Source organism: Hemicordylus capensis, chromosome 4, assembly GCF_027244095.1.
Source record: "Hemicordylus capensis ecotype Gifberg chromosome 4, rHemCap1.1.pri, whole genome shotgun sequence".
NCBI classification, from domain to species: Eukaryota; Metazoa; Chordata; class Lepidosauria; order Squamata; family Cordylidae; genus Hemicordylus; species Hemicordylus capensis.
The window spans coordinates 209,251,750-209,277,978 of record NC_069660.1 but is presented as its reverse complement, the minus strand read 5'-3'; the positions used below and the strand labels follow the sequence as shown (position 1 = coordinate 209,277,978).

The 26,229-nt window shown below is 42.4% G+C and overlaps 1 protein-coding gene across 19 annotated transcripts in view; it reads left to right on the top strand.

Annotated features, from left to right (window-relative positions):
• Positions 1 to 26,229, top strand: part of RREB1 (ras responsive element binding protein 1) — a 170,213-nt gene that overhangs the window by 58,343 nt on the left and 85,641 nt on the right. The window contains exon 1 of one of the 19 annotated variants that reach the window (XM_053244260.1): positions 43 to 200. The exons of 17 other annotated variants lie outside the window; for them this stretch is intronic. The gene's annotated coding sequence lies outside the window, so the exon portion shown is untranslated. Of the gene's footprint in view, positions 1 to 42; positions 201 to 763; positions 783 to 26,229 lie in introns of those variants that run through there. One more of the 19 variants, XM_053244261.1, reaches the window with a different exon arrangement.

The following is a 26,229-nucleotide window of genomic DNA, read 5'->3' as shown; positions in this document are numbered from 1 at the left end:
CTCTCTTTTCTCCTTAGAAACATTCTGACTGAACTGAGCATGTGTCAGGGGAGGGGGGAAAGGTAGCGGCAGGACTTGACATTACGAGGCCATCTTTTCTCTTAATTTGTAGATCTTCAAACAAATTATTTCAACTAACCCATGAAAGCGTGTCGTACAGAAGACAGACAATCTAAAGAGACCTTTCCTAAAGAGATTGAGTCAGTCTGTGTTGCCCTATTTGGATGCACGAAATCTTGTTATAAAGATTGGGGCGGGAGGGAGCCAGCTGTGGTCCTGAAGTTTCATGTCTGTTTTTCAGCTTTCACTCATAACTTTGCCACTTTCCCACAAATTTGCTAAAAAAACAACACCTGACACACTTGTTGAGTGGATTATTGAGTGTAAAAATGCCCCTTTTAGTATGAATAGTGCAGATGGAAAGCTTTGAGAAGCCACAGAAGGTTGGGCAGTCGGGTCAGATGGAATAGCCTGATAGAATGCCATGTTACTGCTCTACCCATAATAAGCAGGCACTCCTTTGCCTCTGTAAGATTGGGGGTTTGCTCTTTGCTCTTTAGACTCCAGCTTATCCAGTTAAAGCCCCTAGTCACTGATGTCAAGGACTCAGCATTGAAGAAATCTCCAAGTGTACCATGTACAGCCACTTCAACCTGAGCCTGGCCCTGACTGACATGTACCTTTTAATTATTAGGAGTGGAGTTTTGGCAGATGTAATTTGTCATGCACAAGCCAGAGAAACTGCAACTACAGAAATTCGCACTCCTACACCACTATTAAAGGTGCAAGTTTGGATGAGGATACTAAAGTTTCCTCATAACTGTAGCAACATGGGAATGCCAACTTCTCTTCGGTCTCGGTTGCATGGATCTGTTCTGAAACTGGCCAGAGGTGGTGTTTCCCCTTTTCTTCAAGCATCTGATAAAATATAAGGGCGTGAATCGGTTTGGGGTCCAGTTTAATATTTTAAGTCAAGTTGTGCTTCATGCATTTAATTTGTGGAACTTTTTTCAATGGATTTGCTGGGCTTGTCTCCATCATGATCCTGTTTTACTTTCCTGCATTGGGTCACAAGTTGAAAGGTTGCTCTTCCAAATCAAAAGTGTGTGTTCTTCCCAAACAATTAATCACCTATAAAACGATAGTTTTATAATCTGCTTCACTGGGGGTGGGAGAGGGAGGAGGATTAGGAGATACTAAATTTGAATTACCCATGGTATGTGTTTTTTTTAATTAAATGAGTTACACCAAACAGGATTTAATAAAAGTGTGTGTGTTGAGGCAATGTCTGGTTGTAAGCACTTTGGGGGGGAAGTACTCAAAAGGAGAACTGGGCAATTTTATTCCATGACTGAGAGAATTCAAGAGCACAAAGGAAAAATAACATAGGGCTGATGCAGTCCTCACACTAGGATTTACTAGGAGAAGACTGGAGGGTGTTAGGTAAGAGGCTTGGGCTTTATCAGCTCATCTTCCCTGCTTGGACTGGGAGATTTATTGCAGCCTTCCACCCCCCCTTGCATGGCCTGGACACCCAGAAGATCAGTTCTGTTTGGCTCCTGCTCTACTGCCTTCATTAAAGTTGTGGCCTTCCTTTCCTTACTGCCTGATCTATACCTGTGGGCACTAATTACACCAGCCCTGTCTCTGAGTCCCTTGTGAGAAGAGAGACTTGAGGGTTTCTGTGGCTTACAAGAGGAGGACGCTGAAGCCAGCTGTCAAAGGGGGCTGGCCTTTTGGTGCCTGGCCTTCGGGGCAAAGGAGTTTTTATGGTTGTATAAGAAGCTGAAGCTGTTGAGTCCTGAGGGAAGTTAGTCTACGCTTTTGTGTCTAGGCTTGTCTGGAGATGGCTATTCTGGTGGTGGTGGTGAATAGAAGAAATAACCCTGGCAGGTTAGCAGGCCATTACAGGGGAGGGTAACCTTGGGGAGTAGTGCCAACTTCCCACAGAGCCTCACCTTGCTCGTTTGTAATGCCAGGTCAGTCCAGAATAAATTGGAAATCAACCATGATCTGATTATGTATGAAGGGGACAGCCTGATATGTATCTCAGAAATTTGGTTAGGGGAGGCTGGTGGCCCAGTCTGTTCCTAGCTTCTTTCTCCAGTGTACTCTGTTGACAAGCAGGTGAGAGGATGTGAGTGGAGAGGTGGAGTGGCTGTGGTCCAAAAGAACATCTTCCTTCCAGGATCACTGTTGAAGTGTCTGACCATACTGAATGTTTGTACTTTGGTTTGGGGATAGACTGGGACTTTCATTGGGGTGCTGACTGCCCTAATGCCTGACAGAGTCCCTAACTGAATTGACAGTCTTAGTCTTGGGCTTGGCATTGGAGTCTCCTAGGCTTATGGTGGTGAGGGACTTCAATGTTCACTTTGAGACCACTTTGTCTGGGAAGGCTCAGGAGTTTATAGCGTCCATGACAACTATGGGCTTATCCTAGATGGTCTTGGGACAGACACACGTTGCTGTGTCTGGACACACAAATTAAATGGTCCTTTCCTCTGATCAGGGTATTTTTCAATGGGTGGGGGGCTCCTGTGATTTCCCCATTGCCATGGTTAAACCTCTCTGTCTTAAGGGGGAAATCATTAGGCCTCTTCTGAAGAAGCCTGCATTGGATCTCAGAGTTAAGTAACTATAGGCCTGTCTCTAACTTTTCATGGTTGGGCAAGGTAATTGAGAGGGTGGTGGCTTCCCAGCTCCAGACCATCTTGGAGGAAAATGATTATCTAGACCCAATTCAAACTGGTTCTCGGGTGGGCTATGGGGTGGAGACTGCCTAGGTCGGCCTGATGGATGATCTCCAATGGGAAACGGACAGAGGGAGTGGAATCTCTTGGTCCTTTTGGATCTCTCTGTGGTTTTCCATACTATTGGTCATAATATCTCTCTGGAGTATCTGAGGGGGTTGGGGGTGGGAGGCACTACTCTGCAGTGTTTCTGCTCCTACCTCTTGGGCAGATTCTAGATAGTATCCCTTGGAAACCATTGATCTTCAAAATGTGAACTTTTTAATACTGTCTCCAATGCTTTTTATCATTGACATGAAAATGACTAGGAGAGATCACCAGGAGATTTGGTGCAGGGTATTATCAGTACTGGAGGCAGTGATGGGCTGGTTGAGGGATAACCAACAGACTAAATCCAAATAAGATGGAGGTACTTATTGTGTGGGGTTGGAACTCAGAAGACTATTTTGATTTGCAGGTTCTGGATGGGGTCATACTTCCCCAAAAGGAACAAGTACACAGTGCTTCTGGATCCAAACCTCTCTTTGGTGTCTCAAGTTGTGGTAGTGGCTAGAGGGTCTTTCTGTTGGCTTTGGCTGATACAACAGCTGTGTTTGTTTTTTGAGATAAACTACTTCAACACAATGGTACATATGCTGGTAACTTCCAGATTTGACGTAGTCTGGAAACTGCAGTTGGTACAGAATGCTGCAGCCAGGTTTGTGTCTATGTCATCTCGAAGCGATCTTATTACTCCTATATTAAAAGAACTATATTGGCTACCACTTCAAAATTTGAAATTTTGCATGGAACATTACAAATTTTCCCAGGCAAAATACAAGATGCTGGTGTTAACCTATAAAAGCCTAACCTAAACAGCTTTGGCCCAGGGTATTCTGAGAGTGTCATTTCTTCACTATGAGGCCCATTGAGATCCTCTCCCAAGATTCTGGAATGCGCTCCCTGCTGAAATAAGAGCCTTCCCATTTCTGACAACTTCTAAAATGTCTCTAAAGACAGATTTATTCCCCCAATATTTTTAACTAGACTTGTGGCTTTAAATTGTGTTAAGGTTCTAATTTCTGTTTTAATTTGTTTATGTTGCTGTAAACCACCCAGAGACAGAAGTTTGGGGTGGTGCACAAATATAATAAATAAAGCATCATTAAGTAACTGCTCTGTATTGCAGTTATTTATTTTATAGTGTTCGAGAGCTTACTCTTGTCAGCATGGTTTCACTTTTTAGCTGGTACTCGATTCCTAAAGTGGGAAGCCTGTGGAAAGGATAATAGAGTCGTTCTTGTGTCTTCAAAGTTAAGCAGCTGTTTGTTTGCATTTAGCATTAACAGTGTCTGTGGGTGACTGATAGCAATGTGAAATACCAGTCTACCTCTTTTTTCAAACTAGATAAAGGAAGCTGAATTGTAGTGAAACAATAGAATATCAGCATTCTTCTGCATGGGGAAATATACCTTTTAAAAGTTGCTGGATTTCTATTGCATCCCATTCTAGAGTAATGATATTATCCTTATGTGGCAAAAAGTCCATACTTGTATAGTGTCAACAAGCCAGTGGTACTAAGATCAGTAATATAACTTAGTTTATTTTATATGTATATGTATCTTGACTGTCTAGCCTGCAATCCTGCACTTACTGTGTGTGTGTGTGTGTGTGTGTGTGTGTGTGTGTGTGTGTGATATCAGCCTTTATATGCAAGCATTTATTACATTTTATTACATGATTACTCCATGTTTACTGTTAAACATGGTTGTTTGATGGACATTGCCAACTATAATAAAGTTAAAACCTGAGGCCTTAACTTTTAAATTTGTTTGTCCAGAGAATTGTTAGGCTAGTGTCTAATGTCATAGCCTGTCAGGATGATATACTAGTAGTGATGAAAATAGCATTAACATACATTCTTATTACTTCTCCTTACAACAGTTCTGTAAGGAAGGAGAATACTATTGGTCCATATTGCAAATAGGGAGTTGAGTCTGAAAAATAAGGGCTTGCCAAAGGCTACTTAGTGAGTTCTTGTCATGTCAACTGGGAACTTCCTGCTTGTTCTTTCAGCTTGTTCTTTCAGCCACACTTCCCAGTTCTGGAATCCTTTTATTTTAGGTTAACTCGCTCATTCCTGTTGTCAAATGTTTAGGATCTTAGGTTGACTTTCAATGAAAACTTAACCTGTTGATACAAAAAGGGTTCACACGGGCTAAGAAAAGTTGTGGGGAGAGAGAACAACTCTCAGAAGGTCATAGATTTAGTTCCACATCTCTGGTTAAATAGATCATGGGCCTAGGAAAGGTCTCTTCAGACTTTGGAGAGCCAGTACCTGTTGAAGAGAACTGGGATGGATGGAACAATGATCTGATAGAAGGTAACCACTTGTGTTTGTGTAAGACCAGAAGTGATTAGTAAAGGCTTGCTTCATTAGCATATATGCAACTTCCAAGTGACTGGGGAAGTTCTAACTTTTCTCCATAATTAGCAAAAGCAAGGAGTGGCTGTGCTTTTGAGAGAGAGAACTGGGTGGGGTGACGTGGGAAGAAAAACTTTCAAAGCATTACATTTCCTCTTGGAATTACTTAGAAGGAAATGGAGGTAGTGTGCTGCTGTAATGCTGACAAACACAAATTGCACGTAGCAGCTTCCTCGAAGCTTTATTTGAGAGTATATGATGCTGCTGTCTAAAAGAGCACTCCACAAATGTTGCTGCCAGATGCAAACCTGTCATGCTGGCTGGAAGATGACTGATTTTGCTGGAAATGCTCCTACTGAGATGGATATAGGAATCTGTGAAGAAACAAGGGACTATTCTGCCCCTCCCCTCGGCTGCTTTGGGTAAAGTTCCTGTGACATTGCAAAGAGCAATGTCCTTGATTGTCACTGCTTTCTATTCCCTTATACCAGGAGTCTGTTCTGCAACCTTTCAAAGGAGAGCCAATTTTTTTGTCTCTTACCAAAATATTTTAAGCATGCATGTAAGGTGTACATGCACTTGCATGTTCTTTTTCCATGATATAGAGAAGTCATCCTACTATATGAACCAACGTGGTATAGTGGTTAGAGTGCCGGACTAGGACCAGGGAAACCAGAGTTCAAGTCCCCATTCAACCATGATACTGGCTGGGTGACTCTGGGCGAGTCACTTCTCTCTCAGCCTAACCTATTTTACAGGGCTGTTGTGAGGAGAAACTTATGTAGTACACTGCTGTGGGCTCCTTGGAGGAAGAGCGGGATATAAAAAATTTAAAAATAAAATACATGATGGCCATCAGCCTCTGCATGCTCTAAAACAGGACCAATCAAAATTCAGGCACTATATGTCTATTCAGACAGCTGTCACTCATACCTCAGTTCCGGTCCTGTCTCGCTCTGATAGACAGCTCTTAGTTCGAGTCTTAACTTGTTACTATAATTCAGGCTAGTTTTCCCCCTTCCTTTTTTCTTCTGTGTGCAAGAGGGAAAGGGAGTCATTCAGTATTCTACATTGGTTTTTTGGGCTATGGAGGTATCCCAGGTTGGGGAGCTCCCAAGAGGCTCCCTTTCTGAGGGTCCTTTCTCCAAGCCTTGGGACAGAGAACCCCAAAAGGGGTATTCCTTTGAACAAGAGACCCAGGTCGGCCTCCCCCTCAGCGTGATCGTGCATGACCCACTTTGTCCTTGACGGCCCTTTCACTCTTACCGTCCGATTCCTCCAATGTGCCAACCAATCCGCACAAAAAAGTGGCAAAGAAGACAAAGCACATCAAAGAAGCGGAGGGAGCCCCTAAGAAAAGAAAGACGCATAAGCACATTCCAGGTGCAGCTCCGCTCAGTGAGCGGTTACAGCTAAGGGCAGTTCGAATTTATAAAAGCATAAGACTCAGTTCACTCATCTTGAAATTCTCAATCTTCAACTTTTTCTATAGTTGTCATCTCTACAGTTGAATGTGTGTATTTTTCCCCATTTTGTTTTTTAAAACTTATAGCACTAAGCCCAGGGCTTCACTGGCAGGCTGCTCAAATGGAGCCTAAGGCCTTGTTAGCCGCCAGCTTCCCAGCTGTTAGCAGCAAAATTCCCAACTTCTTGCATAAAGCAGCATGACTATTTTCTTTTTTAACTTTCTCCTCTCGTCTTTTTCGTTTACAGCACCATCTTCAGCTCTGGCTGTGCAGAGTCCTGACAGTCACATTGCACATATAAAATAGTATATTTAAAACTGTAAAGAAATACCTTGCAAATGCTTGCTGGTTTAAAGTCAAGATGGCCTTTTCTTTCTTATGAATGTTTATTAACAGAGTCAGATATATGTACTTAAAGGGTTGCAGATCCCTGCCTGGCCAAGGGCAAATCCTACTCTGGCCCAAGGGCTTCCACTCAAGATCACTTAAATGGATTAGTTTGTCCTTTTAACTATTTAACTGATACTGATTAAAAGTGCATGAAGGGGGCACACCTTTCCAAATCTTCTTTTCCCTCAGAGTGTCTCTCTCTATTCCTTCATCTTGGTTTATGATCGTATGTGGTGTAGCAATTCTTAGCTGTGATAACGGCAGAGTACTATTTTAGTTGTAAGTAATCTGGAATAAAAGACAAAGTTTTTCTTGTATGTACCCTCTAGGAGATTTCCTACCTACACGGAGGCATATAATGGCTGATAAGGAAGAGTTAATTATTGGTTCAGGGGGGAACTAATGGCGGTCCATAGACCACATCTGGCCCCTAGTTGTAGGTTTTTAAAAAATTCTCTCAGGCACATTTTGGAAAGGCAAAGAACCACTGCCAATCTCTCTCTGTGCCTTCCAGTTGAAGACCATGTCTCATTGGTGCAAATGTCCTCCCCTACTTGTGAAGCATTTGCTGCTAGAAGATGCCAGATGAGACAAAGTAAAGCATAGGCAAACAAGGCCAGTAACATCTACCACATGGACACAAGATACTGAGCCAATCTACGTATGTGTGCGCATGCAAGTGCAGTCTTTAAAAGCATGCTTCCATCCAACATGCCTCTATTTCTCTGCCCCCTTCTCTCCCCAAAGCATCCTTGATGGTGGTAAATCCAGTTGGGACCAGGCTTCACAGGGGAGTCCCTTTCCCCCCCTCATACCCAGTCTTCCTTGTGAAAATCATTCCTCTGAAGAAGTGACTTCTGCATTTGAAATAAATATCATTCATTTAGGTGTGCGGATACACACTCGCTATAGCTGACAAGATGTTTTCCCAACGGTTCATTGTTAAGCATATATGTTTTAATTACGTATGGATTTCATTTCAAACTAGGTTAGTTTGTGTGTGTGTGTGTGTGTGTGTGTGTACACACACCCCCCTAAAGCTTGGCAAAGCTCCCCTAAAAATCCAGGTTTAATTGATTTTTATCTACTCTTATGCCAGCTCATCAGATTATTGTTTTTAATTGTTGAGGCAGGAAAATCCTCTTTCCCACCTCTATTCACACTAAAAAAAAAGAAAGTAATTAAAACACACACAGAAGTGTTTCCCTTATATGGGCAACACATTTTAAGTAATAATTATAAAACTAGATATGAGGTGACTCTCACTCCCTCCAAACAGGATCAAGTCCTAGGTGGGGTGGTTGTCAGAGATAATGCAGTAACCCCATAACAGTGTGGCAGGAGACAGTTCCCATAACTATGGATTACATCCTTTGATGCCTCTAATTTTTTCCATCTTTGTGCGGAACGAGTTTTATTCTGAGCGGCAGTACCAAGGCACTGTGTGGGCAACAGCAACAAATATTTATTGCCCCACATGCATTCAGAGTGGGGCCTTCCTAATTCAGCCTGAGCAGGATCTAAAATTAACTGAGTGGACATTTAAAAACTTTTGAGCATACACAGACCTTAGAGGGAACCGTGATGATATCCAAACTAGCATGAGTGGAAGGGGACTTTTGTGTCTCCCTCCTTCCCTTCTGTCTCCCAAAAAGCTCCTGTTTGTGTAAAGTACCTCTGCCTGGTCTTGGTGGTTCTTCCCCTCTGCCACATGCCATCTTGTGCCCAAGAATCCCCTGACCCTCAAACAGCTTTTGGGTGGGGTGAAGTGGGTGAGAAAAATACCATTCTGCAAGTTTCTTTTTCCTGCTCCTGTTGCTTTTGGAGACAGTGCAATACAGTGGGTAGGTAGCATCACAGCCATGTTCTTCACTCCTTCCTTGTTAAGCCTCCCCAAAAAACATTTCTGTGGGTCAAGAGACTTTGGCTACAGTGTGAGGTACAGCGTGGATGGTTACAAGGAGAAGGGGAATCGTCAGAATTGAGGTGAAGACATTTTGTGTCTTCATTTCTTGCTGTTGCTGAGAGTCTCTCAACCCCAGAAATGACTTTTTGGGAGGATGCAGTAAGGATGAGGAGGGGGCAGAGAAAATGGATTGCGTTAGCATCGTCCTGGATGCTACCCAGTGAGCTCTTTCTCACGATTAGTGAGAAGAGCTTGGTGGAAGGAGGTGGAGAAGGCTGCTCCAACTTCACTTCCCCGCAAACAAATCCTCCTTGCTCCCTGGGTGGGCTGATGCATCCTGCGAGACCTTGGAACTTCTATAATCCACTACATGAGTGCTCAGTGGACTATCGGTATCCCAGCAGCAACGGGCAGGCAGCTGATGCTGCTCATGAGCAGGGAAATGGGGTTAAGGGAGCGAGTGCTTCACTTCTGCTTGACTGCCTTAACCCACTCTTGGCTGCATGTGTGAAGAGCCTCAGTATCTTCTAAATTGTAGTTTTTTAGTTGTAAACTGTCTAGAGCAGGGTTTCCTATCCTTGGGTCCCCATATGTTGTTGGACTACAACTCCCATCATTGCCTGCTATGGTCTTTGTGGCTGGGAATGATGGGAGTTGTAGTCCAACAACATATGGGGACCCAAGGATAGGAAACCCTGCTCTAGAGAATCTTATTTAGAGGTTATACAACTGTAGCAAATAATAAAAAAATATTTTTATTGTGCCATTAAAAGTTGGAAACCTCTAGTTTAACACATCACTGGCTCATCAATCCCACCTATCAAAACTGCTTTATAAATTGAAGATGTGACTTTTTTCTTTGTAGTTTTATTTTGCGTCTTTGAAAGAACCTATTTTACACCCTTAAGTAAAATTTAGGCATGTCTTTGGGAATTCGTTGCAGTGCAATTACAGAATGCTTTCCCCCTTGTATATCAAACTTCAAAGATCTCCATCTGCTCCAAATTTAAATAAAAATGTAGATTAAAAGTTGCCTTTCAAGATTCAGTGGGAGAACAAAGGTTGCAGTGGTTTCCCACATTCCGTACCTGCTAAACAGGATCTAGGAATGATATAGCAGGTATTTTGTCTCTTCCCAAATGTGTGAATCTTCATTTAATAGAAGTTTTGTTTATGTATAGGAATTTGGATATCTGCATATATTTTTTCTAGCTGCTACCCATTTTGGCTGTATGTGTATTTACTAGTAGTGATATTCCTTCCTGTGGGGGACATAATGATTACAAATATGTGTGATTGACAACCCTGTGGGGAGGGGCAAGAGTGGTTTGGGGAGAGTGACAATTTGAATTAAGGGATGGGTTGAGGGGAAATGGCGAAAGTTGCATTTCCCCTCTTCTTGCGACTTTGCTGCTCTGAACTGTCCCTTCTGAGGTGCATGAAGGCTGTGATACGCACATCTGGGTGTAATGTGTAGTTGGCCCCTGTGTCTGCTAGGAAGCTTCTTAGTTTGATTTGGGTAACATGTGCATACTAGACCTCTTCATGGCTCTGGAAGGCTGATTCGGAACACGTATATTTGAAATAAAGTCCTGCTGGGTTCAACAGGGCTTGTGCTTAAACTAAAACTTCAGTGTGGTTTTGAAGATAGCAGGGCCACATCACTTGCGATGTGATACGCCACATTGCCTGAAATGTTGATGTAATGTTAACCATAGGCAGACGATGATCTCCTCCTGCTGTTTGAGCAAATGTGTGAGGGGAGAATGGAAGTATGCCGCCTGGCCACACCCCTGTGCATGCATGTGTGTCTTCAGCGCTTGTCTGCAAACCTGTGGAGGGTTCCTGTGCAAATGGTTCCTCCATGTGATCTAAATAGCAAGGAGGAAACCTCTGCACGTTTAGTACTGCACACACAAGTGCATGAGGCATGATTAACTCACTCCCATTCCATCCCCATATGTTCTCTGAACATGGTGCAGAGGAATAACATCTGCCCACAACTCCTTTTGTTGATGACTTGAGATGTGTCTGCCATCAGTTCAGCCTCGCCATAACCACTTAACCTCATGGCCACGACATCCTAGCATGCATTAATGGTTGACTTTGAAAGTGGATGAGGCACAGCAGATTTAGAACGATTGTTGGACTTCACAAGATCATGTAAAATCAGTGCATCTTCCTGAATACACCTTCCTACACTTGCTTTTGTGGTATGGAAACTGGAGTATAGCTCCTTCCTCGGCTGCTCAAACAATAACAGAAGCAGCAGGCCGTGTGGCAGAAACAATCACTGCAGCTGTTGCCCCAATTTGGTGGGGCGTGTGGTTTGATTCTGGTGTAGAGAGGAGTAGCTGCTTGGACTCTCTTCTCTTTGGCTTGGGTCCAGGGTGGATTTGATTTACATCAAATCAGTTTAAATCACTAGTCAGTAAGACTAGGTTTAAATCATGTTGTTGTTTTTTACATAAAGACTCATTCTTGCTGGTATAATCTTAATATTTACAACCAGATGAAGGTTTCACTTTTGGTCCTCTTCTAGATAGAAAAATTGCCCAAAATAATCTTACAGAAACCTCTGGAAGAGCATGACATTGTGAATGGATTAATGGAATTCATTTACCAACAAATTGCATACATACAGCTTCATGCTACATAATTAAAAACTAATCCTTATTTCATGATGAATACCTTTGGACTATAATGTATCTTAAATAGAAAACTATCTTTAGATAGAATTTTTTCCTCAAAAAGCATTTTATTTTTTAAAAATCTGATTGAAATAAAATAATCTGGTTGTTTTTTTTTTAAAACCATTGATTTTTATCCACCGTGTTTGAGTCTCTGAAGCTGGCAATGTGAGGAACAGCTGTGAAAGTAACGTGGGAGAGGATCCTAAAGGCTGAATCTGCATATATGGCGGAATGAGTGACTTGGAATCTTTCTGCAAACTCCTGAATGTGGAAAAGCTCTCTGCTGTGCTAATTTTCTGCTTGCAGGGAGAGGGTTGGGTTAGAACCCCCTACTGCAAATGTGGTTTTCTACTTGCAGGGGAGCTCCATGAGGGACACTAAAATTTCGTCCCCCCTGCCACCTATAGACTGAAGTTAGCTATAATGGGGGTGAACAACTTCAGCCCTCCTGCAGATGTTGGACTACAACTCCCATTTTACCTGACTGTGGTCACTCTGGTTGGGATAAGATGGGAGTTGTAGTCTAAACAGCTGAAGTTGTACTGTCCTGACCTATAATCTTGGGGCCCGGTCTGTCCACTTTCAGTCCACTGTTTGTTTAGATCCAGCTCATTCTTGAAAGGATCTGTGCATCAGTTAATACTTAGGATGCCCTTTTGAAATAATCTTACAGAATGTGTTCCTTGGATCGCATCTACTCCTTGTTTGCTGGATTGTCAGTATCTTTATTGAGCCATCTCGGTGTTCATGCAGCACACTGAAGCAATATTTACCTTTCTGCGCAGTAGGAATGCTTAGAAAAAGAATTTGACACACCTAGAAGCTCTGAGATGTTTCTCTGGGAAGGTTAAAAAGGTTGAATGGGAACAGGATAGCTTCACAGTTGGCTCCATTCTCTCCCTTGTTCCCCACCCCTGATTTTTCCTACTGCTTAGCAAGGAATATAATAATGGTTGATATCTTAGCAGGGAAGTGCCAGACATGAAATGGGCTTGGAAAGGTCTGGTGATTCTAACCTAGTAAACCTGTGAAAAGTTGGCTGGGTTGAATGGCTTTGAACAAAGACTGGGTTTTTAAAGAAGATTTCAAGCTACACTCCTGGTTGGCTTGTTTGTCAGAACTTGGCAAGTGTAGTCCTGTAGAGATCAAGTTTGTTTTCTACAAAGAGAGCCCTTAATTCACATTGGGAGACTGCAGTTGCTAAACTGCTTGTCTCTCTTAACTCTCTAATTGCTTGCAAGGCTGAGGCCGTGGGGAAACCCTTGTGGCACCATAATCTTTGACCAGGTTGCCTTGCACGTGTGTTGCATTGCATCACATTGAGAGTGCACCACGGATTTGTGTGTATGTATCAAAAGGATTGCCAGGAGTTGACAGCAACTCGGGGCACACTTTACTTTTACTTTATCAAAAGGTATGCGAGGGTCTGCTCTGTCCCCTTCTGCTACCCCAGCCCAGTTCCAAATGATGCAGTTGGAGTGCATTCTGCAAGCAGAGGACACTTTTTGAACACATCCAGTTGCTTTGTATCATTTCTATAGTTGCTCTGCTTGTCTAGAGGGCAACTTCTTTTCAGAATTTCAGATTCGGTTCTCACTCGCTGTGTTTTTCTAGAAAAGGAAGGGTTGATATTCATATAAAGGTAAATGTCAATGTTGAAACAAAATTGTTGAGCAACCTACTCACAGTTGCTGCCCTGGGGCCTTGGGCTCTATTGTATATTTGGGGCTCTTGCTAAGCACTCCTGTCACCTCAGCACCAGCTGAAAAGTGTCTTAATATTCTGCATACATATGTACATCTATAAAGTGTGTATATATAATATGGCAGCTGTATATAACTATGTGCATTATTGAGGAATACAGTGCCTAGGGTTTGGGTGCTGGCAGCTGCTGCACTCGAGAGAAAAGTGCATGCAGGAGAGAAGCAGATCAACTAGTGTATCAAAGCATGGGGCATGGAAAGGGCAGGCTCATAAAAGGGCAAGGGGATTAACTGCACAGGTACTCAGATTTTTCCACACCCATGAGAACTAGAAACTTTGGTATTTCATTGCTGAATTCCAGCTCTCTCCCCACACCCACACCCCCATATCTCCTCCTTTTAAAGTGACATATGGTTGAGTTGGAACTCTGCACTATGGGAGCTGGAAACTTGAATTTTGCTTTAACAGAAAAAAATTCTGAACGTTCTGTTCAGAACTAATCTGAAACCAGTAGAGTGCATTGAGCAAACCTGTAGGCTACTTGTAGCATGTCTGCCCAGACCATGCATATGCAAGAAAATCTCAAAAGTTCTGTTGCTAGATGCTATAAACTATATGCGAATTCTGTATTTATTCCTGCATGGGAGGACTTTTGTACCTCAGGCTAATGTTAAGGGCAGTCATGCAGATTTTATTTAAAAATGCTTGCGCTGAGTAAACCACAAAGTGAAAGCGTGTGTGTTTTGCATCTAAGGGAACACTCATCCCAAAACCTCAGCTAAGCAGAAAAACTAAAGTCCCCCAATTCTCTCATTGGGTATTAGCCAACAGGTTTGCTTGCTTTGATTTTTTTTTTTTTAAATTACGACTGCAAGAAGAATACTCATTGAGACAGGATGGAATAAGAATTCCAGGATTCTTATTAAGCTTGATCCAAAGAAGATCCAAAATGACACTATAGAGATACATATACACCTTCAGACTTCCTCTCAAGATATAAGTGTTCAGAAAATGTGGATTTGTTTATTTTTGCTTCTGTTTGCAAGGATGATTATATTTATATAAGGAGAGAGAGTTTGAGGTCTTGGGATACTGTAGGGACTAGGGAAAATCAGAATGCAGGACACCCAGCAGCTCAACCACCTGGCCATGAAAAGCTCTGCTTTGCTCCAGTTTATTTTTAGGAGAGTTTAACCAAGCACTGCCCACAACCTTAACCCCCCCCCCTCCCCCAGCCCTAAGAGAACAAATGCAGAGACTTGTATAGGCCCATAAAATATGCTCTGAGAAGAAGGTTGCATTGTAATTTTTCTACACAACTCATTATCATAATTTTGTTTTCTGACCTGCGTTATTAACTGTCCTAATGCTCAGGTTGTTTAATTCTGTGCCCAGTACAAGATTCTGTACAAGAACTGCAATAGTAGAACCTTGGGATGCAGACCTGGCTGGCTATATGTTTGTTTAAGTGCACTTTTAGTTATGTCTGCTGTCTTCATATTTAAATTCATACAAGGGGTAACTTTTGTAATATAACTCTGAACAGTACTTGCATGATGGTTTCTGTGGAGAAACGTCATAATGTGTGTGGTTAATTCCTAGTTCATCCTTGCAAAGCATGTGAAGGCATCATTACAAATCCATTTAGCATCCTTTCTGCTCTATCTGGGCCACTGAGAATGGGGGAATTGAATTCGGTCTCAAGCCCAGAATACCTCTGCACCAAACTTGTTTGCTATCTCTGAGCTCCTGCCATTGATAGTTGAGTAGTTGGTGAAATGGAATATTTTTAAAGTGATAAAAGTAAATTATGGTTTGCTTTGCTCTTGGGCAGGGCACCAGTAGAGTTTTTCTTTTAAGTGAAAAATTTATAAAATGGAATAACAGTGGGGTCTGGACACAGGAAGCACTTCAAAATTCAGTACAGATGAGCTCCTTAATATTAGGTATGACTGCCTCTTTTAAAAAATTCTCATTAGTTGAAGTTGAAGGCTTGCATTAGATTATTCCTTTTTTGTTTTCAAGGCCAAAGCTTTAGATAAAATTGGGTATCTGTACCAATGCTTGTACAGTTTGCTTAGGTGATTCAGAGACTTTGCAGGGCATGAGCATTCTGCTGATGCAGAAGTTGGCTTGCAGCACCTTTCCTTTCAGGGAGCCCAGCAGGCAAGTTGGTGTCAATTTGCATACAGGGCTGGAGGAGTCTTCCCAGATGTGATTTATTGAGCCTGTGACTACTATGTTCTCTTTGCAGTCATCACTGCCAAATTCTGAGTAGCTGACTCCTGCGCTGGAGCACATTCTGTCCCTGAAATAGCTGTTGTGCGGATGTGTAGGCAGTTGAAATGACCACCTTATCTCGGGCTAACTACTAGATCCACAAGGCTCCCCTGTGGTGGTTGGGGTGTGTGTTTAATGGGATTGGACTACTTTTAATATGTAAAAGAAAAGCAAACTTATTTCTCTCATTACTACAGTGAGTTTGAACCATTATTGGACTATACTATGTGTTGGCATTTTAGGCCACACCCAGTCTTGTTGTAGGGAACTAGAAGCCAATAATTTAAGTGAACGTATGTCAGTATTATAGGCATACACTTAGTCAAAAATCTTGTCAACTTGCAAGTGGTGTCATTATTAATCATCTAGTGTGACCAAACATAATTGTCATTCTTTTAACAATGTTTGTTTAGCAATGCACAGTTGTTGGGGAGAACTATTTGCCCAGTGCTTCAGTGAGTGTTTTAAAACAGAGTGGAATTTGAACTCCAGCCCAAGATGCTTTCTTTTGGTTACTGGTTTCTCGCATTTCACAGCCTAGTCGAGATAACGGTCTCTGTAAGGGCTTTAGCATTTTTGTTGTGTTGAAGAACTGCAGTGAATTTGAGTAACTTGCGTTAACTTGCAGGACCTAAGCATAACGAGAACTGTTGCAGAATATGTGATCCAGAATAGTAACTAATGCTAACAGTACACAGAGTATTGACATCTGTTTATGAACAATACATTGGCACTTGCTCTATTTTCTTGGCAGTAGCTCTTTTTGCTGGAACGCTTTTTAGAAGAGAATGGGGAGGGGAGTGAGGAGAGATACAAATGATATACAAGTTTATCTGGTGGCGGAGGGGGGTGGTCAGAAACCTAGCTTTGCAATAAAAAAGGGCATCTGGAAAGAGGTTTAAAACCTTTAAAATAAATAAATAAAGCATGTGTAATATCTAATAGCATCAGGCCAATTCCAGAGTGTAATATGTGGTAGAACATGGAGGCCTGTACAGTAAAATTGCTTGGGCAAAACTCCAAAGGTCTCAATACAAGCAGTATTTACACAAGTTCAGCCAGTCCCTCTTAGGAAAGTAGCAGGAAATCCAGCTGCCCTTGCGTGGTCACTGGAGATAAAAGTGTGCAGGCTTTTGCAGCTAGACGACTCGACTCGCTTGTACTCCTGGATGGCAAGCTTAAGTTTGTTTGATTGATTTACATTTATATACCGTCCCATCCAAACAGCTCCGGGCAGTGCACAACAATAAAAACAAAAACCACAACTCAATCCTTTACAGAACAATCATTACAGAACAATTTAGAAACAGCATAAACCTATTAACAATTAAAACATTTTAAACAGTTTTAAAATCCTGGAAGGCCAGGCCAAACAGATAGGTTTCAAGGCCTCTCCTGAAAGCCAACAATGAACTTAAACTATGGTTTCTGCCCGAGTGCATTCCACAGCCCAGGAGCAGCTACAGAGAAGGCTCGCCTCTGAGTCTCCACCAGACCTACTGGTAGTGTATATAAAGACAAAGAAGGGCTGTGCTGTCTTGGACTAGGTACTTGAACTTATGCTGTTCAAGATGAAACGGCTAGGCATATAATGTATAATTCTGATTTATGCTGACTCAGTGGTGTTATGATGCCAGGAATACTGGGGATGCTTTTTCACTGTCTCTTTTAATGTGGCATTATAGGCAACTTTGCACAGAGATCACACAACCAGCAATGTTTTTGTTTGTTCATGTTTACTGACTGGATTTTGTATGAGTTTTCTTGTAGACAAAAAATGTTCTCTCCTCCCACCCCCTGTCTCCCCTAAACTCTCTGGTGATTATCGGCCATTTAATAATTAGGACAGTTTTAAACAACTGAATGGAACCACTATTTGAAAGTCATCTGATCCCTACTTACTGCATCCTCACTCTCCCATCTTCTTCTTTTTTTTTTTTGGTCGCATCCGTTCTGCTGATGCTTCATGCAAAGGCTTTGGGGGAAGTTTTCCGAGCATTTGTTACCAATTAACCAGCAAGTACATCCTCAAAATGTAGGTCTTCTGAGTGGTGGGTTCTTCTTCTTTTGTTGTTTTTTTAATCAATGGGAAGATTGTAAAGGGAAGAGGCAACTCCTCTACTCTGGCACAGCCGTTTTTGTTTTTGTAAGCCAGTTAAGCAATTAGGCACTCCAGGGAATCGGTTATCATGAACTAATCACTCTCCTGGGTGCATGGAGGTATGAAACATAGTCAGGATGTAGGCTCTTGACATCTTCCAAAGTGCAGTAATCCCTAGAATCCAGCCATGCTCCCCTGAACCATCTTGCTGCTATTTTCAAGCCCTTTGTCACTTTAGAAAGGAAGTTACCAAGTAGGGTTGCCAGATCAAGATTTCTAAAAAGGCACTGCAGAAGCTTTCTCTTGTAAAATGAGCAACATCAGTTATGTTCTACAGAGGTATCGGCATGAAAAGTTGGTCCTGTTTGTCCTTTAAAACAAAGCCAGTGTTCAGGAGCTTTATGATAGGAAAATGGAAAGGCAGTTTGCTGCTCTTCTTCTATCTAGACCAGTGATTCTCAAACTTGGGTCCTCAGGTGTTATTGGACTTCAACTCCCATAATCCCCAACCAAAGGCCACTGAGGCTGGGGATTATGGGAGTTGAAGTCCAATAACACCTGAGGACCCAAGTTTGAGAATCCCTGATCTAGACTCATTTGAGATGCATCATGGCTTGCATAAGAATCTCAACTACCTGGGTGCCTAAGTATTTGATGCTAACAAGGAGTTTGAGAAACATCTTCAGTCCTGAACCAGCTGGTGTGCAAAAATTGGGTTTTTGGTGAACTGATGCTAGTGGTGCTTGAGAACTGGATCTATTCTAGCAATAGCAATAGCAATAGCACTTACATTTATATACCGCTTTATAGCCGGAGCTCTCTAAGCGGTTTACAATGATTTTAGCATATTGCCCCCAACATTCTGGGTACTCATTTTACCGACCTCGGAAGGATGGAAGGCTGAGTCAGCCTTGAGCCCCTGGTCAGGATCGAACTTGTAACCTTCTGGTTACAGGGCGGCAGTTTTACCACTGCGCCACCAGGGGCTCTAGTGCAATAAACTAAAATCGGGTTGCATATCTTCTTTGGGTTATCTTCTTCTTGCCCTTGCCTCCATTTCTATAGGAAGTGAAGTGTGCCATCAAGTCAATTTCTACTCCTGGAGCCCACAGAGCCCTGTGGTTTTATTTGGTAGAATACAAGTAGCCTTGAGAAAATACATACTTCACCATCCCTGTTGCTAATAGGTGAAATGAGATGTTGGTTTCTGGAGACAATGTGGATCTGTACCAGGACCAAAGATATACCAGATCTCATTGCTACCTCTGCTGTAATTAATAGACAAGTCAGGGCTTTCCATTTGCTCTTTGTTTCCTAATTTAGACTGAAGAAATGAGCATTAGGGGTGTGCACAACCCTTTATGGACCTCTGAACTGGTCCAAAAGATGGCCAATTGTGCCATTTTGATGGCGGGTGAGGGGAGGTGCTGCTTTAAGATCAGGGGAGGGTACACTTAACCCTCCCTCTGCTCTTCCCCTGCCGGTGCTCCTTTTTCCCAAATCAGGTTGCAGGATATGTGCTACCTCCTGGAGTTCAATTTGCCCTCCCTCCCTTGCTTTCCTTAACTGCAGTTAAGCTTTACCTTGGCACCAGCATTGACTGTGGTTAAAGTTAACTAGGATTTGGAAACCAGCTTCAAATCCTGGTAAAAGGAACCCTGGTGAGTTTTAACTGCAGTTACTACTGGTGCCAGTACACTATTTAATTATGATTAAAGACTTGGGGGTGGGGGAGGAGAAGAGCTAATAATCCTTCAGCCAGTTCCCAGTTTGTTAACCATGGTTAAGTAAACAGGAAAGATCAGTGTGTGTTTGTTTTAAATGACTGCACACTGTATAATAGCCCCCTGTGGAATCCCAGAAGCAGTAAACTTTGTTTAAGAGAATGTGGTAGTACCTGACAAATCAGATTTGCAAACTTGAGTCTTGCTATGTAGAACATATCTGAATATCTAGTGATGGGTTTTCTGCCTTTAAATTTGAAACTTTATTGTGAGCAAGGCTTGGAAAGAGTGGCTGAACATTTGACGCCAGGGTCTTAAGAATTTGAAGGGTTCAGTGCAGGACTAGTACCTAAAACTTTGACACTGAACACCCTGCAGAACACTCTGTCTGTTTTGTAATGGAGTGCATCCAGGCCAGCAGCAATGGCTGAAGTGATTAAATAAGACTGACATTATGCTAAGTGCCATAGCAGTTTAGGGGTGGTAATAACAGCCGTGGAAAACTCCCTTGCTTGTTCTCTGTGCCATGCTAGTGTTATGTGTCCAAATAGACATGGTACTGTTGGCATCCTTGTGGTGTTCCACTAGTACTAATTCCTGAGGAGTTACTGCCACTTATTGGAGGGGAAGGGAAGGTACTTTGGCCAGTATTTTGAGCAGGGTGTATGTGTGTTTGTGTCGGCCCCACCCCCATCCCTGATTAGTTACTTGTCAATTCAGTTTTGCAATGAAACATCTTTAAATGTGGAGACTTTTGTAATACAAAAATGCTAATCCCAGGTTGCTGTGAACATCTAATGTTTGGTATTGGGGGCAGGGAAGATGAGAGAGTTCCTGTGTTTGACTGGAAGCAGAAGACAAGAGGATGAGAATGATAAGGGGGTGGGGAAGGCAGAGTAGCAAAGGCAGTATTTGTTTAGGAGAGGCCTAGTCACTAAACCCTTCTGAGCAAAGAAACCCCTGCTGATAACACAGCTGAAAATAAGAGGGTCTGTTTCTCTCTTGACTCGAGAGGAGTGGCACTCTGAAATAAATGACTATGTGGCAGCTGTCTCCCAGCTTCGTGTGTCTGGCAGGACTTAATCCTGTCAGCAGGGCCTGCATCCTGGAAAAGAGCAGCAGCCAGGATTGCAAACAAGGCTTTAAAACAAAATGCAGAGGGAGTGTAAAACAATATCTTTAATAGGACCACTCAAAGTTCACATTGTGGAATGTGAATTTTTGAGCTTCACAGAACCTAGTCTGGATGTTTAAAAAAAAAAAGAAAGTGTATAAAACTTGTTTGCCTTTTATTGAAAAGGCAAGGGTGAAGTCCGTATTGTATATGAGTCATGGCTAGCTAAGTAGAGGGGTGTGTGTGTGTTGTGGGGGGTGGGTTTTGGACTGAGGCTAAACTGAGATGTTGAGTGACTTTTATTCACATATTACAAGCTAAGGATGTCCTGCCCTCTTTAAGACACATATCAAACATAGGAACAAACTAGATGTAAAATTGTCTTGGTATTTTGCAATTTAATCCTGTTTGGAACAACGATTGTTTGTACCTTTTTATTCCGTTGCCTGCCCCTGCCCGTCAACCTTTATGACTCTTATTAGCAGCCTCTTACTTGCACATAACATAGATGTGCATTGTGGGATATGGCTCCCACAGTGCACCAAGTTTGGTTATTGAAGTGGACTTGTAGATCCGGAGGGAAAGCAAAGCTACAGTTCAAGAATAAAAAGTTCAAATCCAAAATGAGGAAGTAATCTATCCTCTTAACTGCAGAAACGCAACATTTTGTAAACAAGAAAGCCACCTGAGGCGTGCTAGAATTCCATTGCTTAAAGCCCATGAGAATGACATCAGGTGTCCAAAGGAGATGCAAATAGTTGTACAGGGAGATGTGGACTTGTCCTCCGCTCCAGTTTACCACAGGGTTTGTATGTCTGATAGAGTAAGTAAAAAAAAAAACACAAAAAAACAGAGCACTGACCAGTGCCACATGGGAGACTTTTGGGCTGACTGTGTATCATTTGATTCTTCTTTCTGTGGTGCTGGTAGCTTTTGGTTAAAAGGTAAAGTGTGCCGTCAAGTCGATTTCGACTCCTGGTGCCCACAGAGCCCTGTGTTGTTGTTGTTTTATTATATTGGTTAGGAGAAATTATTGGGAGGCTCACATTATTAATTTGAAAATGCTTTATGTCAAGACTTAGGGAAGCTCCATTGCTCAGTAATGTCTAGCAAGTGAGGTGTTGATAGTGGCTTCTTGAGGGCTACCAACTGAAATATTTTCATTGGAAAAATGGTGGACAGTTTTTTATTGCTTGGGGGGAAATATTCTACTACCTGAGGTAGTAGAAGATCATAACCAGGGCAACCTTGTAGCAAGTTCATCATTCCACTGCTTCCTGTCCATGATCCATACTGATTAAATCATCTCCTATCCCTCATTCAGACTCTTTTCTCTCTGTCTGAACAAACAACTGAATGTGGCCAGTCACTTAAAAATAAATAAATCCCTGAAGTTAGAAGAGAAACTGCTGCATAAATGTGCACCTTCCAGATTAGCTTGCAGGCATTTCCTTTGCAAAGTGTGGAGGGAAGCACATTTTTCCCTGAAGATGAGCAGAGTAGATGTGCTGCTCCAAAACATTTTAAAAACTGGTATGCTCGCTCTCTGCTTGCCAGGCCTACAAATCAGGACTGTGAAGGGAGATTCCCTGTCCTCCCTCCCCAACAAACAGGTGCAAGGAGCAAATGCCCACAGAGAGTTCTGACATCATTGGATTGTAGCTTTTCCTTCATCATGGCATTACAGCTTCTCTGGTTTCCACTGTGCCTTAGTAAAAACAGCCAAGCTGATTGTCCCTTGCCTGTTGATCATCATGTTGCATGTCTAGGCATCTGCGTGACCAATTGACAGGGCACAAATCTCTAGTGTACAAACGGGTATTTCAAAATGGTAATTGCAGCAGGCTGCCTAACTATGCTGCCAGGCAGTCCCACTTCATCTGCCCACAAGTTTGGTTTAATCTCTCTCTCTCTCTCTCTCTCTCTCTCTGTCTGTCTGTCTCTCTCTCTCTCTCTCTCTCTCTCTCTCTCTCTCTCTCTCTCTCTCTCTGTCTGTCTCTCTCTCGTTGCTACATCTTGGCCAGCATTTCGATGCCTCTTGTGGTTCTGCTTTCTACTTCTGCTATATTCCCTGTCATTGAGAGAGTCACCTTTTCCATTTTGGAATGTATTTGTAACAGGATGCACAGAACTCATGAAGCAAATAATTTTTGTTGTGTCACTTGGCTTTGAAAGCTTGCATTTTACATTTTAAAGATGTCATTATCTTCAAGATGGAGACCAGTGTTTTCAAACTAGAGGAAACTTGAACTCGCTTCATCTTGCTGACATTCTCTTTAACATCTTGCTGAACACTTAAGCTTGTATCCCATATTTTGAGCCACCTAATGGCGCAGTGGGGAAGTAACCTGCCTAGGGAGCAAGAGGTTGCTTTTTCAAATCCTAGCTGGTATGTTTCCCAGACTATGGGAAACACCTATATCGGGCAGCAGTGATATAGCAAGATGATGAAAGGCATCTCATACTGCATGGGAGATGGCAATGGTAAACCCCTTCTGTATTCTACCAAAAGAAAACCACATGGCTCTGTGGTTGCCAGGAGTTGACACCAATTCGACAGCACAACTTTATCCTATATTTTAATTATCAGATGGTCAAGCTGCATTTGCCTCTCCTTAGTATTTTCTTGCTCTGTGGACTAGCATAACTATGTGGACTCTAGTCTGATCTAATTTGTTCATAAGACTCACAAAGTCTTTGAAGCTGGATGCATTTTCTTTGTACATTCTGGATGGAAATTCCTTTCTGGAAAGCAGTAAACTTAAAAACAGATGTGCACTTTTTGGGGAAATTTCCCCATATGTCTTTTCCATGGAAAAAAAAATTCCATTTCTAAAAATTCATTCTTAATTCTTTAGTAACAATGAATTGATGCCAGTGCAATATTGAGGCAAGCTTGGCAATTTCAACATTCAAAATTGCAATTAATATTTTTCAGGTGATTATCCTTACGTGTGTGAGTATACATACATAATTTATTGAATAATCCAATTAAAATGTCTTTCCACATAAAGCCTTTTAGTTGTGTTGGTATAACATTTAAATCACACTTTCATTTACACCTGCACCCTCCAATCAACTATCTCAGTTCAACTACTTGACTCCTTTAAAATCTTTGAGATATGGCATGGGAAATGAATATGGTATTTAAAAACCCCCCACTAAATATAAAGAATGCCAAATTAGATCTGTCTATTTAGGGCATCAGAAAATTTGCATAGTTAAATTTTAATACAAAACCTATGCGAATGAGTAGTTCAGAATTTTCTGAAAAATCCATTTGTCTGCTTTAAAGACCAGTGTGTATCCATTCTTGCCCTTTTGAGTGTACAATATTGTTCAGGGTAAGATTAGGTGCTTTGTATTTTCTGCCTTGATTTCCAGAGTTGGAATAATTGTCATTTATTTCAGAAACTTCTGTTCTTCTTTCTCACTGAGTAGCCAGAAGTGACTAACAGTGTTAGCAAACTTCGTAAAAAAGTAACCAAGAAAGAGGCAGCAAAAGATATAATTGTAATCTCCACTTAAAATCCAGAACATAACATGTTAGTGCATCAATTGCTCACAAAATTGAAAGAGCCAGGTTTTAACATGGTGCCTCCAGGATTGCAGTAGGTTCAATAGGATCAGTGCCACCACCAAAAGGTCTTAGTAACATAGGAAGAGCCAGCATGGTGTAGTGGTTCGAGTGCTGGACTAGGACCAGGGAGACCCAAGTTCAAATCCCCATTCAGCCATGATACTCACTGGATGACTCTGGACCATTCACTTCTCTCTCAGCCTAACCTACTTCACAGGGTTGTTGTGAGGATAAACATAAGTATCTAGTACACCACTCTGGGCTCCTTGGAGGAAGAGCGGGATATAAAATGTAATAATAATAATAATAATATATACTGAGTCAGACCATTGGTCAGTCCAGCTCAGTATTGTCTTCACAGACTGGCAGCGGCTCCGCCAAAGTTGCAGGCAGGAACCTCTCTCAGCCCTATCTTGGAGAAACCAGGGAAGGACCTTCTACTCTTCCCAGAGTGGCTCCATCCCCTGAGGGGAATATCTTACAGTGTTCACACTTCTAGTCTCCCATTCATATGCAACCAGGGTGGACCCTGCTTAGCTAAGGGGACAAGTCATGCTTACTACCACAAGACCCATTCTCCTCTCTTAGCTTCTGGTGAATGCCAGCACACCTTACATGGGAGGGGCACCCAGAGCCCAGAAGATGATTGGAGAGAATGGGAAATTACATATGAGTGAAGGCAGTCCTTAAGGTAGTCTGGTCTCAAACCATTTAGAGTTAAGGTAATCGCCAGCATCTTGAATTGAGCCTAGGGAAAAACACATAAGGATTGCAACTATAGTAAACTGGGCTGATGGTCTCCCAGAAGGCAGTCCCTAGTAAAAGCGTAGAAGCTGCATTTTGTTCTAGTTCTAAATTTCCAAACACTTTTCATGAGCAACCCCTGTGTAGAGCAGTTGCAAAGGTCATGCAAAAATGAAAATGATAACCCTGCATGGCAATCTTTTGCGGGGTGGGTAGAATTGTTTTCGTAAAGATTGCATAGTAAAAGGGCAAAGGGATTAACTATATATATATACTCATTCATTTTCCCACATCCATGCACACTGGAAACTGGTGTTTACAAAGAAATTTAGTGCACTTGTACAAAATATGCATAGCACTGACCTTAACACACACTGCTATGAAATGAGGGAAGGACAGAAAATGTTTAGAACATGATAACCTTTTGTAGCCCAGCAGCAGCAGCTTTGGCCCATGAAATCTCTTGCTGTGTCTCTCTTCCCCACTTTCCTGTAACCCAGTTTTTGGCTTAAGCTCTGATCTTCCTCTGCCCTCGCCATTTAGTCACTGGAGCTGAGTGGCTGAAACAGCTGCAGATTCCTCTTTGTTGCTAGTAGTGTGTGTTTTTTGCACCACAGTTCTCAACAAGCCATTAGATGCAACCGCGTGAATGGGAACATGTAGCAAAAATGAGGGCCTCTGCAACAGTAATGAAGGATATACTAGTGTTGTTCGTTTTTAAATAAACAAGAAACTTCTATGTCCCTTTATGATGAAGAATACTTGAGAGCATAAGAATTTCTTGATGGGGAGAAGTAGCATTTCATACACAGCAGAATCTGTGTGCCCAAGAGTGGGAGATGCTTTGAAAGGCTAACTAAAAGTTACTAAGCATAAACAACTAGTTAGAGGGCTATAGGTCGCCTCCAGCCTCAAAGGCAGGATGCCTCTGAGTACCAGTTGCAGGGGAGTAACAGCAAGAGAGAGGGCATGCCCTCAACTCCTGCTGTGGGCTTCCAGCGGCATCTGGTGGGGCACTGTGTGAGACAGGATGCTGGACTAGATGGGCCTTGGGCCTGATCCAGCAGGGCTGTTCTTATGTTCTTAACTAAGGCAGTGGCAGGTATGGTGCAAGTACCGTTTCCCATGCCAGCTGGGTTGACAGCCTGTAGAACAGGGTGCTTGGTAACTGGCGGGTCAGTCCAGGGAGGATAAAGGTGCCTGACCCTGCCATCCAGCTACCTGCACGAAGCCTGTTTTTAAAGGCTGCTAATTTTAATGAAGTTGTGGCCAGAGGCTTGCCTTGCACCTCATTCCCAATACTTCTGTGTGTCTCCTCTTCTTTCCTATCAGCACAACTGCTAGTTTCAAAGGAGTGGCCTTGATGGTTT